Consider the following 14,359-nt stretch of genomic DNA (forward strand, 5'->3'; position numbering starts at 1 on the left):
TCATCGAAGAACAATATGCAGAGTACCAGATCTGTACGCAACTATATCTCAGGAGTGTCAACCTGGTCCAAGTCGCTTGGTTACAGTTCGTAGGACTTATATTATATTGACTTGAGATTAGCATTACAGGGACTTGACAAAAAGTAATGACTATATTGTCACATCCATGATTACCTTTTCTTACAGAGCATTTGACACTCATGTATAAACATTTAGACTATTATGATACAGAGAGCACCACTATATATATGGGCCTGTATTGCATTAGCCTTCCTTTCATGCCTGTGCATTGCAGTGATATTTGAATGCCTTATAGCATTGTCATAGTACTTATTTGCCCTGGTAGCAGGGGCTGGTGCACTTGCCTTTTGAGCACCACGTGAAAGCTTATGGCTAGATACTTACTAGATTTTATAGCATTGTAGTTTTTGCTAAAAGTGAGTGCCCCTGCCCCCTTTTAAATTTTTTACGACAAGGACAGTTAATTTGAGCCTTCACAACATTGTCATGAGAGCAAAGTGGCTTTTATGGCATTGTAGGGTTGTGCATGTAAGTGCCTTTTATGGCATTGTAGGGTTGTGCATGTAAGTGCCTTTTATGGCATTGTAGGGTTGTGCATGTAAGTGCCTTTTATGGCATTATAGGGTTGTGCATGTAAGTGCCTTTTATGGCATTGTAGGGTTGTGCATGTAAGTGCCTTTTATGGCATTGTAGGGTTGTGCATGTAAGTGCCTTTTATGGCATTGTAGGGTTGTGCATGTAAGTGCCTTTTATGGCATTGTAGGGTTGTGCATGTAAGTGCCTTTTATGGCATTGTAGGGTTGTGCATGTAAGTGCCTTTTATGGCATTGTAGGGTTGTGCATGTAAGTGCCTTTTATGGCATTGTAGGGTTGTGCATGTAAGTGCCTTTTATGGCATTGTAGGGTTGTGCATGTAAGTGCCTTTTATGGCATTGTAGGGTTGTGCATGTAAGTGCCTTTTATGGCATTATAGGGTTGTGCATGTAAGTGCCTTTTATGGCATTGTAGGGTTGTGCATGTAAGTGCCTTTTATGGCATTGTAGGGTTGTGCATGTAAGTGCCTTTTATGGCATTGTAGGGTTGTGCATGTAAGTGCCTTTTATGGCATTGTAGGGTTGTGCATGTAAGTGCCTTTTATGGCATTGTAGGGTTGTGCATGTAAGTGCCTTTTATGGCATTGTAGGGTTGTGCATGTAAGTGCCTTTTATGGCATTGTAGGGTTGTGCATGTAAGTGCCTTTTATGGCATTGTAGGGTTGTGCATGTAAGTGCCTTTTATGGCATTGTAGGGTTGTGCATGTAAGTGCCTTTTATGGCATTGTAGGGTTGTGCATGTAAGTGCCTTTTATGGCATTGTAGGGTTGTGCATGTAAGTGCCTTTTATGGCATTGTAGGGTTGTGCATGTAAGTGCCTTTTATGGCATTGTAGGGTTGTGCATGTAAGTGCCTTTTATGGCATTGTAGGGTTGTGCATGTAAGTGCCTTTTATGGCATTGTAGGGTTGTGCATGTAAGTGCCTTTTATGGCATTGTAGGGTTGTGCATGTAAGTGCCTTTTATGGCATTGTAGGGTTGTGCATGTAAGTGCCTTTTATGGCATTGTAGGGTTGTGCATGTAAGTGCCTTTTATGGCATTGTAGGGTTGTGCATGTAAGTGCCTTTTATGGCATTGTAGGGTTGTGCATGTAAGTGCCTTTTATGGCATTGTAGGGTTGTGCATGTAAGTGCCTTTTATGGCATTGTAGGGTTGTACATGTAAGTGCCTTTTATGGCATTGTAGGGTTGTGCATGTAAGTGCCTTTTATGGCATTGTAGGGTTGTGCATGTAAGTGCCTTTTATGGCATTGTAGGGTTGTGCATGTAAGTGCCTTTTATGGCATTGTAGGGTTGTGCATGTAAGTGCCTTTTATGGCATTGTAGGGTTGTGCATGTAAGTGCCTTTTATGGCATTGTAGGGTTGTGCATGTAAGTGCCTTTTATGGCATTGTAGGGTTGTACATGTAAGTGCCTTTTATGGCATTGTAGGGTTGTGCATGTAAGTGCCTTTTATGGCATTGTAGGGTTGTGCATGTAAGTGCCTTTTATGGCATTGTAGGGTTGTGCATGTAAGTGCCTTTTATGGCATTGTAGGGTTGTGCATGTAAGTGCCTTTTATGGCATTGTAGGGTTGTGCATGTAAGTGCCTTTTATGGCATTGTAGGGTTGTGCATGTAAGTGCCTTTTATGGCATTGTAGGGTTGTGCATGTAAGTGCCTTTTATGGCATTGTAGGGTTGTGCATGTAAGTGCCTTTTATGGCATTGTAGGGTTGTGCATGTAAGTGCCTTTTATGGCATTGTAGGGTTGTGCATGTAAGTGCCTTTTATGGCATTGTAGGGTTGTGCATGTAAGTGCCTTTTAGCACTGTCGTTATAGTTAGGGCTTTCGAGCTTTGTCGTAGAGCTTAGTGCCCACGTGCTGCACAAATATTACTTTGTGCCTTTATTTAGTTGCCTATTGCAATGCAATAATAGTTTTGTATTTGATAGTAGGGCAGCTTTGAACCTTGCATTGTGTTTTAGCTCACTTTTACAGGGCTTTACTAGAGTTTAAACTTGCCTTTTTGCAGTTCTTTCCTTCTGCACATTTTTCTCCAGCTTCTAGTCACTTTTCCCCCTTCACTTCTTGTCTGGTGGCCTTGCCTTGGTGGGGTGCTTTATTTTGACTGAACAGTGTTCTTTTGTTGGTTTATTGGTCAATAAAGCACCTCCTATCCTTGCCAAACAAGACGTGTATGGGTTTGCATACTTTTGTTGCAACGTGTCTGTATATTTGTTGTATGCCAGCAATTATTAAAACAATGTAAAATGTCTGACGAAAATCCTAATTTCAAGTTGCTACCAACTCAGCACCACCGCCAGTACAGACTCAACAAGTAGCAAAACCACCACCACCGGCGGCACCAGTGCAAGTTGAGAGGAATGACCAAGGACCACAGGCTCAAAATACTCAGGTAAGCATGATTTTTACCTCCCGTAAGGGGAATGTCTGTCTGTCTGTCTGTCTGTCTGTGTCATCATTTTCTAAAAATCGGCTGGCTCAATTGTAATGAAATTTGGAATATATAATCTTTAGGGTAATGGCTAGACCTGGTTAGGTTTTGAGCCAGATCTGTTAATGTGTAATTAGAGAAATTTGCATATTAATGAAATCAACTAATTACGCAATATCTTAAGACTGCATACTTTAATTTCAATATATTTTAGTATATTCGTTAAACATAACATACATTTGTCCTATAAAATTCGTTGATGTACCTTACAGCGTTAATGAATAATTTGCATAATTAATTATTTTTGGTAATTAGGCTATATCTTAAGAATGCATACTTCAAATTCAACATAATTTAGAACATACATTAACCATAAAAAAACATATGTCCTATCAAGTTTGTTGATGTACTTTACAGTGTTAATGAATAATTTGCATAATTAATGATTTTCGGTATTTAGGCTATATCTTATAAGAATACATACTTCAATTTCAATATAATTCAGTACACACGTTAACCTTAACAATCGCATATGTCCTGTAAAGCTTGTTGATGTACCTTACAGTGTTAATGAATAATTTGCATAATTAATGATTCTTGGTAATTAGGCTATATCTTACGACTGCATACTTCAATTTCAATATAATTCAGTACATACATTAACCATAACACATTGTGTATATCCTATAAAGTTAGTTGATGTACCTTATAGTGTTAATGAATAATTTTAATGATTTTCGGTAATTAGGCTATATCTTAAGACTGCATACTTCAATTTCAATACAATTTAGTACATATGTTAACCATAACAAAGCGGATATGTCCTATAAAACTTTTGAAATAGCTTAGAGTTTTAATGAAAAATTTGCATAATTAATGATTTTAGGTAACTAGGTTGTATCTTAAAAATGCAAGCTTCAAATTTCGTATAATATGATACATATATCAACCATAATAATACGCACCTGTCCTATGAAGTTTGTTGCAACAACTTTTACCTTTAATGAGTATTTTGAATAATGAACGATATTCAGTAATTAAGCAGTATCAGGCACTCTTACATACATTAACCTAAGAAAGCACACTTGTCCAAAAACAAAGCCTGTTACCATTGTTTTTTTTTTTAATTTAATGAGTTATTTGCATAATTAGTGGTTCCCTTACGGGAGGCATTCAGTTTAAATCTGGTCTTTTATTTTGTTGGAAGCGTGCCTCGAGAGAAGTGAATTATTTATCAACCTCCGACGACGGGTACACCTGTGTATATCTGTATTGTCGATGGGAAGGGCTTTCGAAATTTACACCCGTAGCTGTCGTATCATTTACTATGTAGACCAAGTGGGCGTAATGTGACGGGTAAGATAGGGAGGAGGCACGCTTGAAAAAAGGGTGGTATACCGTGAGTCCAGGTGATATGTGATACTGCATTGTATTTTCAAAATATAAGGCAATAAATGAAATAAAATGTTGAATGATATTAGCCGCGTGGATCTTTTAATTGTATTGTACGTGTCCAAGTCCTGTGTATGTCTATAACATTGTAAGATTATTCACCGTTTGTGCATAGATAACTTGGTTGAACCATACCCTTGGACAGGGATGACTACAAAAACCCTCTACCTGTATGGTAGCCTGCCATCTACAGGTCCTGTCTGGGGGTGCCCTCTAGTTATTTAGTCTTTGTTTATTTCCCCTATAGTTTGTATGTCCACATTGGGAAATGGATTATGTGGTAGACACCAATATAAGAACTAGAACAGCATATTCGTGGGTGAATCTAGAGGGCGCCCCCTGACATGGACCGGCCTCTACTCCAAGTATTGTTTCAGTGGCTAATGGAATGGTCAAAGCTTCCCCATCAGAACTGGCCTTCAGAAATCCCGAAGACTTCGTAGCAGGAGAAATTCACAATCATCTCGATACATGGGAGGTTTTAATAAACAATTTAGAAAACAAAGAGCAAATTAGAAGTTGCTCATTGATGGTGTAAAAATATCACAATATTTCACGCATTTCAGAGGAACATATAAAGGGTTACAATATGACAATCAAACTCCTCCTTGTAGAATTTTCCAAAATAATCCAAACTGCCAAAATTTTGGAAGTTTCATATCCACCACGATAGCTGAACGTATAAAGTCAGGGGCTATCTCAGTATGGGGACGTGTAGGCAATGATCCTCCTCCAGCACTAGTAATGCCAATCACCATAGAACCAAAAAAACACGCATGTGTATAGATATGTGGTACCTAAATAGTTGGATAAAATCTGAGCCTTTTAAATTGGATAGTTTAGTGTACGTTACTAGATACCTGGAGGAGGGTGATTGCCACTTTAAATGTGACGATAAGAGTGCCTATGACCACGTTAAAATTGCAAATGCAGATAGACCGCTGTTAGGTTTTCAATGGGCTGGAACCTGGTATGTGAGTAACACACTACCTTTTGGATGGAAATTAGCGGCGTTCGTGTACCATACATTAGGTTATTGTGTAACAAAACCACCCTCGTCCGACATTTAGTCGATATGAATTAGCAGAATCCGCAGCATTTATACTGGCTAAATTATGCTTAGATGCAGGTTATTTCATAGCTCTAAGCGAAAGTGTTTTGATACCTACAACATCTTTGGTTATGTTGGGTTTAATAGTAGATACGGTATAAACGAAATCATTTGCGTCACCACAAGACAAGAAAGAATTCAAGATTCATCGTTTTACTGCACGATACTATATCATCCCGTATAGTAAATGTTGTGACCATTCAAAAATTAATGGAGAAATGTATCTCCTTTACATTAGCAATTCCATGTGCAGGAATATTTATAAGGCATATGGCAAAAGCCATGGCTTCAGCAAGTTCCAGTGCAAAAAAAGTTATCCAAATACGAGGTGCACTTAAAGGAGAATTAACAGAATGGGAGAAAATTATCGAATTAGCAGGCTCATTTCAATGGTTGTCGGAAAAGCATCTCACACTTCAGATATATACAGATTCCAGTGACTTCAAATGGGGAGCAGTTCTGAATGGAATAGATAATAAACTGCAAACACAGGTCATTGTCACATGTGGGAACCACATTTCCGTCAGCTACCCATCGTAGTAAAAGAAGCAAAGGCCTTATATCGGGCTTTAGTGGCATTAAACGAAAAAATTCACAATATAAGAGTAGATGCCAAAATCGACTGCTTAGCAGTTGTGCATGCTTGGAACTCAAGCCCTTTAGGTACAAAGTCGGTAGCCCTAAATGACATAATTAAGAAGATATTCCGGTTGTGTTTAGAGAAGAACTCAAAATTGACACTTGAATATGTTAGGTCAGTTGAGAACCCTGCTGACGCCCCATCACGTGATTTAAGCTACATTAACATGGCACTATCCGATAGAGCATGGGAATATGTGGATAGAGAATTCGGTCCTCACAACATAGATGCGATGGCATGTAGTTCTAACGCAAAGCTGCCACGTTTTATTGCCCCCTTCCCATAAGGTAACAGCGAAGGCGTTAATTTCTTTAGTCATAATTTCAAACCTGGTGATGTAGTATATGTTTATCCGCCTTTTAAATTGGTGCACCCGGTAATAAAGCATATAGTTAACAATAGATTACACGTTACGGTCATTGTTCCAAGAAAGCGGTTCTTGGAGCCATTTTGGGTTCCCGTTCAGCAACATGCGAAATGCTCAAAAATTGTTGGTAGAATAGGACAAACTGGGATCATTTTGGCTCCATCACGGCAAGGATACGTTGATATCCAACTAAGTTGTGAACTTCAGGCCGTGAAATTCTAAAAACTTTACATACAATCATGTTTCAAGTATGGCTGTCACGTTTCCCCTTTATCTTACAGATGATCTGTGGAAGCGTGAATGAAAACGAAAAACTTTATTGTAAATTGTGCAACTCTACCCTCGTAGACTCAGCCGGAGGATTAACAAAAACCCCAAAAGACGATAATCAACTCGATGTACAAACCATTGATGTACGAACTGTTAGGAGAAAAATCGGCATATGAAAAACAAACAATTTGAAAATTAGTAGACGTGAACCCTGAAGATATTGTCAGATTTTTTATATACAAGGACAAGGACGCAAAAACCCAAAATACATATATATACCTGTCAGTATCTTGGAAATCCGGCAGTGTCACCATGTTCATGCCCAAAACGGTTAAAAGCCGCGACATTGCGAAACATGGTGTCAAAACTGAAATCATATTACCAGGTTGTGTTTTCTGAACAAAATCCAGTACAATCACTGATTGTAGAAAGATATGTTAAGAAAATGTCAGAGGAACAGGCGAAGGCACACGTTACACATAAACAAGCCCCTCCTATGTTCATAGAAAAAATAAGAATTGTTGTTAATCATATCTTAAGCAAAATTTTATCTGCTACCTCCCCTAGTCAGTTATACGTACTTGCTAGAGATTTAGCCTTTTTTAAGCTACTGTTTTTTTCAGGTGATAGGGCAGGTGTTTTTAGGTCATGTAAAAACGCAAGAAATACTCCGTTTTCCTGACGATTCCGGCCTAGTCTTTAATCACACTTTTGGGAAAACTCTTAGAGGAGCAGGCACAAATATGTTCGCCGTAAAACGATGTGCGGATCGACTCGTGTGTCCAGTTAACACAATAGAACAGTTTATTAGGAATAGACCTTTCAAAAGGTCATCTCTTCCGACCAACGACGCCATGTGGGCAGGTAGATCAAAAACCATTTTCATCGCAGCTGGCTTACCAGCGTCTAACAATGTACTTGCAAGATTTAAACATCGATACTGGTGAAACACCTCACAGCTGCAGGAGCGCATGTACAATTACTTTGGCTATGGCAGGAAGAGATCGGAAGAGATGTCAAACTATTACACAAAACTGGCAAATGTAATGTGTGTTGATAACCCAGGCCAACATCTTTCTCAGGTAGTGGATAAAAATCAGGCAATAACCAAGAGATACGAAGAGATTGAACAACTAGAAGGTTTTTTACCTGCCTTTTAGTTTTGGGATGGAAATAACACAAAAGTTAAATAGATGAATACAAAATGAATCTGTATGTATACTACACAAAACAATGATAATAATAAACGAAGGATTAACGAATTTATTACTGGTTGTGATAGTCGTTTACCTGTAAGGAAAGGGAGATATTTTAGGAATGGGAAGTGTGTGGGAGAGTAATGAAATGGAGTGTCTGTTCAGTATAATACGGCAAGGGAATTGCCGAAACCATACTCAAACCCATTCCTTAACAATAGGCAATATTCTTGAGCGAAGTGATTGGACTTTAAATACTATATCATCAGCTAAGACGCGCAGACGCGCGTTAGGTATGTGTAATGCTGCAATTACTGGTCCAAGTAATTGTGGGATAGCTTCACTTCCGCTGCCATTAAAAGAGTTTGCAGTGTGTAAAAAAATATTGTGTTGTCTCAAAAGAGTTTATATTTAATACACCCACGCAGAGAAAGAGTTGTACTTGTCGACGAAACTTAAATTGGGCCTCATAGGCAGAGAGTTTCGCATATTGGAGTTAAACGTTACTGGTACCATGATATTTAGTTTTGACTTGGAATTTCAAATTTACTTGAATTGAAGAGTGATTAACAAATCAGAAAATAAGGATTGCTCTTTGAAAACAAAAGTTTTGTTCATAGTATTATAAGTTTGTTATTGAAAGACAAAAGTTTAATACAGAATATGCAAAAAATTGTTCTTGGGATGTAAATTTTTTGTACAGAGTATTAAAAGATATACACTAAAAAATTAAAGATTCCTTTCAAGAATTAGAAGTTGTTCTTACTAAACAAAAGTTTTGTTTCAAAGAATTAAAAGTTTACTCATGAAAAATGAATGTTTCCTTTCAAGAATTAAAAGTTCGTTCTTTGGGAAAAAGCTTTGTTCAAAGAATTAAAAGTGTAGAAGTAAAGGTTTTGTTCAAAGAATTAAAAGTTTACTCTCGAAAAATAAAAGTTTCCATTTAAGAATTCTTTGGGGAAAAAGATTTGCTCAAAGAATTAAAAGTGTGTTCTTTGGAAGGAAAGGTTTTGTTCAAAGAATTAAAAGTTTACTCTCGAAAAATAAAAGTTTCCTTTAAAGAATTCAAAGTTCATTCTTTGGAAAGTAAAGTTTTGTTCAAGAATTGAAAGTGTGTGCTTTAGAAGGAAAAGTTGCCCAAAGAATAAAGATTTTGTATTGTCACTTACGGGCCTGTCAGCCGACTCGGCCAAAAAAACCGCCAGACTGATTGGCTTGATATTTGGTCGGGACATTATTTATGGTGTTTTAATGAAAATTGTTCAAATGGAAATGATCGCTTCATAGATGTGTGTTTTGGGTCAAAAAATGTGATTTTTGGTCAAAAGACTTAAACTCCAAAATGACTGGGCAGATTGGTCTGAAATTTGGTGGGAACGTTCTTTAAGGGATGTAAAGTAAGATTGTTCATGCAATGATAATGCCATAAGAAGTATGCAAATTAAGGCTAAAAATGTGTTTTTTTAAGTCAAAAGTCTATAATACCAAAAGTACTTTGTTGATTTGGCTGAAATTTCACAGGGATGTTTCTGGTGATGCACGGATCAAGTGATATTAACTATATGATGATCCCTTCAGCAAAATGCAAAAATCCCAGTGATTTGTGGTGTGAAACAGGGTTTCGACTCGGCCCACAAATGAAAGGTCTTCAACTTCTTGTGTGACTATTGATGCAATAAACCATTAAATCTTTTAAGGGCTACTTCACATGTCAGTGTCAATGGCGTAAATATTACCCTCTGTTTGAGGTTGCTTTGAAACACTGCTTTTACAATTAGCACTGCTTAATTAAATTATAGAGAGTGTCTATGATTAAAACATGAAGTTTGTTCATATGCTAGAAAGAGTCTTTTTTGGGTTAAAAAGTGTGATTTTAAGTCTAAAAAATTTAATCTCAAAAACGACTGGGCAGATCAGTCTGAAATTTGGTGGGAACATTTTTAGGCGTATTTAGATTAAGAAATCCCATCAGTGATATGCAAATTAGGTGTAAAAATGTGAATTCTTGGTCAAAAACTTATATATCAAAAAGTACTTGGTACTTGGAAAGTGTTATTCTGCAGATTTTCTTCTAAACAGTTTGTCAAAATTGGCCCTAGCAACCATGACCACCCCCTTAGCAACAGTATATTTTGCTCATATAACATTATCATCTGGTAGGCAAGTGAGTAGACTTTCAAAAATTGTATGCAAATTTCTCTAGCAACCATGAACACACCCATAGCAACAGCCAGACGGTATTAGCAACACGGGTACTTAGACAAGTGAAGAAACATTCAAAAAGTGTATGCAAATATTAATAGACAAATGAATACATATTCAAAAAATCAACAAGACCACGCCCATATCAACTGCTAAATCACGTATATTGCAAAGATAACAAAAATGTATGCAAATATGTTTAGCAACAAGACCATTTTCATAGCAACAGTGTATATTGCAAAGATAATGACAGGGGTTGGATAGGCAACTGGATAGTCATTCAGCAAATGAACACCTATAAAGTGTTCGTAAGCATTTAAAAAAATATATACAGTTGTGCTACAACGCTATTGGCGCTATTTTTACATGTTGGTACTGTCCTGTAAAGCTTGGAAATTATTGTCTGAAAGTGTCTGAATAGTCTCAAAATTGACTTTTAGGAGTAAAAATCCTCAAGGGCTTCTAGGGGAGGCTCCCTCGGACCCCCATGAAAGGTGTATATATTCCCATCTCAAGCTTTCCCCTACCTTTCACTGTTAAGATGCTATTAATCTCTTTTTGGAATATATTTACCCTGTGTAGTCACCCTGTGTAGTCCTATCCCGGAATCTTATAAAGTATTTGCAAGACAGTCAAGCAGTCCACACTGAGTCACGATCAAAAAATACCTATCATGTGAATATGATATATGGGAGGGGGGGGGGTTATCATGTTTTAGAATTAGGTGATGGTGGGGAGGCGGTCAGCCTGTTTTTGGTTTTACAGATGGGGAGGTCAGTGACTTTTTGTCGGCCCGATGGCAGAATCCACCGACCGACCACCCCCAGCTGGAGAAATTGACCGGTCCCTAAGATCTCAAGTGAAGCTAATATAAATCCGACACGTCTGAGATAATTTTAGGGTGACAAATTGTATTTAGGTGATGTCACGTTTTACAGTGGCTCAAGACTACCTTCAAAATAATAATTTATGGCATGCGAATGTATTTGTGTGTGTGTGTGTGTGTGTGTGTGTGTGTGTGTGTGTGTGTGTGTGTGTGTGTGTGTCTCTCTCTCTCTCTCTCGCATAATAATGTATTGACTCGAGTAAAATTGGGGTATTGAAGACAATTTTCAAGTAGTCTATGGCTTTTGATGTATATCGCCATTATTGACCTCCTACATGACTTGTCCCCCCCCCCCCCCCGTGTAAAACTGGGCTGATCTCCCATCACTTGATTTTAAAACATATAGACCCTCCCCTCCCGATTAGATAATATTGACATGGCAGGTATTTTATGATCGTGACTCAGCGTATAATGCTTGTATACAATACTTATTAAGATCAAGGGTAGCAGTATCATATAATTATTGACTACACACAGGGTAAATATAATCAACCAGATTTAAACTGAATGCCTTCCGTAAGGGCAAAGTTTTGAGATTGTCTTTCCTACAGACAATTGTTTGAATACAACAGAACATATACAATAAGTTTTTTTCTCTCATTGATTGCTATTGTGTATGTATAAAGTTAGTTGATGTACCTTACAGTGTTATTGAGTAATTTGCATAATTAATGATTTTCGGTAATTAGGCTATATCTTAAGACTGCATACTTCAATTTCAATATAATTTACTTCATACATTAACCATAACAAAGTTTATACGCCCTATAAAGTTTGTTGATGTACCTTACAGTGTTAATAACTAATTTGCATGATTAATGATTTTCGGTAATTAGGATATATCATAAGAATGCATACTTGAATTTCAATATAATTTAGTACATAAATTAACCATAACAAAGCGAATATGTCCTATAAAATTTGTTGCTATAGCTTACAGTTTTAATGAAAAATTTTGTTATGCATTAAAATCACTCTAGTACCTCTAGATATAAAGTACTCAGTCAGACTCCAAATGAGTTATAGCAACTTACAACCAGATTTAAACTGAATGCCTCCCACAAGGGAAATGTTGTCTAAAGTGATGCGACGATGCGATTATTTTTTGTTTACATTCTCAACAAATGTTAACCAATCTACTTATCATTGCAGTTAGTGTTCTTTTTATTTAGTACTTTACAGCAAGTGTGTATGTGGGGCATATGTCATAGGCTAGTTCATGATTAGTTCTGCAGTTGTCTTCACTGGTGGTAATCAATGTAGGGAGAGTTACTTTTGTGTTTTCCCTTTCATCTGCAGACTGAATTGGCTTACGGAAGAAAAAGATAACGCGGGGAGGGAGGTACTTAAAGTGATGGGTGCTGACCAGAAAAAAAATTGTTTTTGGCCATTAAAACTCTTTCTACAATGAGTGCTATGCTACAACCAGTTTAAATCTGGTCTGTAACTAGTAAGGTGGCAGCTAAGTAATTTAGCAATTATTTAAGCTGGGAGATACATATTCAGGGCATCGTCAAAAATGCTTACAAGCTGGTAGTTTGATAAAGCGTAGCTGAGAATATTTCCGTGACAGTTCTTGTATTATTAATTTATATAAATCGCTTGTACGGAGTCGGTGTTGTCCACAAGTTTGCTCACCCCATCAGAAGTATTTAATCACTAAAATTGAAATTGTCCAGCATACATTTCTCAACTACCTTTATTTGGAAAATCGTCCCATGGTAAGGGAGTAAGTAGTCTTACTGCTAGACGTTCGGGCTTTCTTCCGATACGATAAGAGGACGAAGTTCGCAATGAGGGCTTGATGTTCCATCTTCGATAGCGACGTTTGGTTATGTGTCGTATTGTATCGGAAGAACACCCGAGGTCTAGCAGCTAGTCTAAAGAGAAAGCCTTGAATCTCGTTGGAAATTGTTGGATGGATTCTTTTTATATAAATGTTTAAATGGCTCGTTTAACTCAATGTCTATTGTTGTCAATGTTCCCTCCAGGAATCTCCGTTCCCACTACACTTTTGACTCGTTTTGATACCACTCAAAGGATAAACTCGTTTTTACCTAGGACCTTCAGTTTTATCTTGCAAAACACTGACATATATTTTCCAGTCTCGGCAATTTTAGAAAATTTTCCTATGAAATAGTTGATTTTCATGAATTTAACGGAGTTTCGGTAATATTATCTTTTCATTTTTTATATATTTTTATTAGTTTTGTAAATATTTAATGCATTTGAGTCTTTTCCAATTTCTGAGTGTCTGTAAATGGGGTAATCCTTAGACATCTCAAATAAATAAATAAATAAATGAACACATGTATATGTATATATATATATATATATATATATATATATATATATATATATATATATATATATATATATATATATATATATATATATATATATGTGTGTGTGTGTGTGTGTGTGTGTGTGTGTATAGTTATGTTTGAAAGCTTACCTGAAGTTATATAAAAGAATTTATGAAAGAAACAGGAACAAGAACTTATATTTACATGTACCACATTTCAGACAAGGTTATATATGCCATTGTAGAAATTGATTTTTTCTTCCATTACAATCCAAAACACAATGACCCCTTTCCAGAATTTTCAAAAAAAGGATGACCCCCCCCCCCCCCCCCACTGTCAACAGGAAAACAGGGTGACCTCCACCACCACCACCACCACCCCCACTCCCGGCCGAAGATACTGAACGGTCCCTTATGTAATTTGGGTATTTTAAACAGAAAATAATGAAAAGGTTCAGGGCTCTGATGCATGTCAGCTAACATTTTTTCGAAAAAGATCGAGTGAGGGCGATATGAGCATGATGAGCCATGCCCAGAATATCGAGTAAAGTGACAACCTTGTTTGGTTTTGGGTTCAACTATTTTATTATAGGGTATGTTTAGTAAGAACACTGGAATTGGCACAGTTTACAATGTGAAATCCTTTATAGAATTTTAACTATAACATTTAACATATTTACGAGCGTCGACAGTGGCTTACCATTTTGAGTACATGTCCTTTGTGTGTTGCTATATACTATTGACCTGCAAAAAGTACCGACCTCTCCATTTTTTTTACAATGGTGAATTCCTTTGATGTTGACGTCACGGTATTCAATTTCATCTTCCCAACATCTTCGAGAAATTACACTATTTTCTCATGATTAAGTGAACTGCGTCAC

The sequence above is a fragment of the Glandiceps talaboti genome, chromosome 12 (genome assembly GCF_964340395.1).
Source record: "Glandiceps talaboti chromosome 12, keGlaTala1.1, whole genome shotgun sequence".
Taxonomy (NCBI): domain Eukaryota; kingdom Metazoa; phylum Hemichordata; class Enteropneusta; family Spengelidae; genus Glandiceps; species Glandiceps talaboti.